Raw genomic sequence first — 3,553 nt, 5'->3', positions numbered from 1 at the left:
CATGTTGTGAGCACTGTAGGACCTATTTTATACAGCTACACTTCTGGGGTTTTGAGGAGGAAAGGAAAAATCATGATAGGCCCTACTGGAAATCTCAGGAAACAATTAATCAACACCTTTCATGACTCAGATATTGGAGGCCATTCTGGTTTGCAAGGTACATTGAGAAGGTTGTCTCAGGTATTCTTTTGGCCAGGAATGAAGGATATGGTGGTTTCTTATGTATCCAGTTGTGAGATATGCGAAAGAAATAAAACTAAAAATGTACATTATCCGGGCCTATTGCAACCCTTGTTGATACCAGACTAAACTTGGAGGCACATCAATTTAGACTTTATAGAGGGACTTTTAAAATCTAGAGGGAAGAATGTTATTTTTGTTGTGATAGACAGAATGAAAAAGTTTTCCCATTTCATGACACTCTCACACCCTTTTACTGCATTACAGGTGGCTTAGAAATTTCTTAAGAGAGTTCATACACTACATGGGTTTCCTGAATCAATTATATCAGATAGAGATAAGATCTTTCTCAGCAATTTTTGGCAAGAGTTTTTCAAGTTGGTGGGAACTCAGTTGAAGTTCAGTACTGCCTATCACCCCCAGATTGATGGACAGACTGAAAGAGTTAATAGATGTATTAAAACTTATCTAAGATGTATGACATCTAGCAGGCCGGTTCAATGGAAACAATGGTTTCCCTTAGCAAAATTTTGGTACAACACTAACTATCACTGCAGCCTGCAGTATTCTCCTTTTGAGGCCCTCTATGGGTATCCGCCGCCTCATATATCTCTTAGACCCATGCTTGATTCTATAGTACCAGTTGCAGATGACATGATTATACAGAGGCAACAATTTCAACAATTGCTGAAAGACCATCTCTTTCAAGCTCAAAATAGGATGAAGGTTTACGCTGATCAGAACAGAACTGAGAGAGAATTTGTGGGGGTGATCAAGTGTTCCTCAAACTCCAACCGTACAGGCAGACTTCCATATCTTTGAGAAGAAACCTTAAGCTCAGCTCCAAATATTATGGTCCTTTCACAGTGTTAGCTAAGGTTGGTCTTGTGGCTTATAAATTGGATCTACCTGCCCCTTCTCGTGTACATCCTGTATTCCATGTTTCTTTACTCAATAAGAAAGTGGGGTCTCGTGTTATGATGCAAACTAATCTACCATCCACCAGCTTAGATGGCCAGTTCTTGGTGAAACCACTAGCTATATTACAACGCCAATTGGTGAAAAAAGGCAATGGCGCTGTCAAGGTGTTGGTTCAAAGGACCAATCTACCCCCCTGAAGACTCAACCTTGGAAGACTATGATGAATTGCTAGCTAGGTTCCCTGATTTTGTTGATCAACCTTGAGGACAAGGTTTGTTTGTAGGTGGCGGGAATGTAATGAACTAGCTAAGTAAAGAATTAAATTGGAAGGAGCTGGGAAATTAAAACACATGGACGATCAGGATTAATTGTGAATAAATGAGATCCTATGGTTCAGATGAAGTTAGGGGAACTTATAACAAAATCAAGGGAGAGCTACAGGGTAATTAACTACCGATAATTTTCTCACCTTCCTCTCCGGTTCTCTCTCCCCTTTCATCACCTTCTCTCTTCTGTTTTTTCTTCCTCCTTCTTCTCATCTCTATTCTAAATCTCAATTGCAGGTCATGTCAATGGAGTCTACAATGTTGTGAACTCGTCTTTTCAATTCTTGTTTCATTTAAGTATTTGTCTTGTAATTTCCTTTAAATCAATATAACAGAAAATTGTCCCAAAAAACCTCTTCTTATTTGTTAAGAGTGTTACACTATGTTCGATTAAACACACAAACTATCCGAGGGGATCAACGTTTGCTATATGCATATACATAAAATATAATTTCAATCATATATAAATAATAGTATAATACATAAAAACTAGCTGAGATGGTACTTGATTCGAGTAGAACACTAACGTCATTGAACTAATTAAGTTGTTTTTTTTCCTTTTTAATGTTAGGATTGGATGTTGGCTACAACATTAACAAGGCCATACAGTGACGAAGACATATCAAAGGAGATGGTACTTTCAAGCAAACGGTACGGCACAGTTAGGCGAATATTCATCGTGGCTGCTGAAGATAAAACTCTAAAGAAGGAAATCCTAGAGTGGATGATAGAAAAGAACCCTCCACATGAAGTGGAAGAGATCTCGGGATCTGATCACATGGCCATGATAGCTAATCCCCAACAACTTTTTTCTCTTCTTCTGCGCATTGCTCACAAGTGACAAGCTTCTTGATCTGTGGTTTCATATTCAATAATAAAGTATATTGACATAAATTTTAAAAATTGCACTTCAACTTTCCCATGTATTTTTGATACTGTACCAGTTTTTGGGACGTGTGCACCCTGGATCAATTGATTACACAGTTTGTTATTAATAACAATGTAACATGTTTGAATTATAAAATAAAAATTGAAGGATCAACGATGAATGTTGATCATATTTGGATGACATATCAAAGGAGATAGTTATTTCAAGCAAGAAGTATGGATCAGTTAGGCGAGCGTATATTGTGGCGGCTGAAGATAAAGTTCTATCAAAGGAATTTCAACAGTTAATGATTGAAAAGAATCCACCAGATCAGATGGAAGAGATTTCAGGATCTGATCACGCGCCCATGATGTCTAAGCCCGGTCAACTATTTACTCTTCTTATGCATATTGCCAACAAATGACAAGCTATCTTATTATCTTAATCCAGCTTGTATTACATATTCATGATGAATAATGCGTAACTGAAATAAAATTAGATTACCCTTCTTCCCACGCGTGAAATTTTTGAATCAGTCTTTTGTTCGTTCTGTAAAGATTCCCGTTGCTGTTCCACACGGGAATCATCTTTGCAATGTTCTACACTTGGCGTCAGGGGTTTTGTGAAATGGTGCCTTCCTAATTACATCTCCAGTACATGAACATTGACACAATAATATAACTTCTAAGTAATTCCAGTAAGAGAGAAGGATCTAAGCAACAACATGTTGCAATTATTTTCATGAGATCATACATTCCAAAAGTCAATGTATATCCAACTTGCAGAGGCGGTTCCAGGGTCCCTTTACTCCACTAGACCAACAACACACGGTTTATGGATTCCCAACTTATAATTCTTATATGTTTACTAGATTTCTATATATAAATACTAGATCCGTACGAAACTTACTGGGTTCCCGGAAACCCCACCCAGCCCAATGGATCCACCCCTGCCAACTTGCACTCAAGAATATCACAGTACTCGAACTCACACGTGCTTCTTTAATGTCAAAATCCTCCATATATATATTGGCAGGTCATGGAAAGCTATCCAGAAAAGATTTCAGTTGCTGTTTTTGTTACTGCTATGATGTCTGGTCCAACTCTGAATGATTCTACCCTCATGAAAGAGTTCAAAATTCCCTTTCTTGTTTTCATTTTATTTATGTAAAGAAAGATACCAAAATTGCAGTGATATCATGAGATTTAAACGCCATGGGTTTATTTTGAAACTGACGGTCTACTGTTTTTGCGACTTC

The 3,553-nt window shown here is 37.7% G+C and overlaps 1 long non-coding RNA gene across 1 annotated transcript; it reads left to right on the top strand.

The window, feature by feature from the left end:
- Positions 1 to 385: 385 nt before the first annotated feature.
- Positions 386 to 2,808, top strand: LOC124886489. Its single transcript, XR_007043785.1, has 2 exons — positions 386 to 1,687; positions 1,999 to 2,808. It is a non-coding gene; the product is annotated as an uncharacterized LOC124886489 (long non-coding RNA).
- The last annotated feature ends 745 nt before the right edge of the window (positions 2,809 to 3,553 follow it).

Source organism: Capsicum annuum, chromosome 8 (genome assembly GCF_002878395.1).
Source record: "Capsicum annuum cultivar UCD-10X-F1 chromosome 8, UCD10Xv1.1, whole genome shotgun sequence".
NCBI classification, from domain to species: Eukaryota; Viridiplantae; Streptophyta; class Magnoliopsida; order Solanales; family Solanaceae; genus Capsicum; species Capsicum annuum.
Note: the sequence above shows the minus strand (reverse complement) of the source record. Positions and strands in the feature narration are given on the sequence as shown.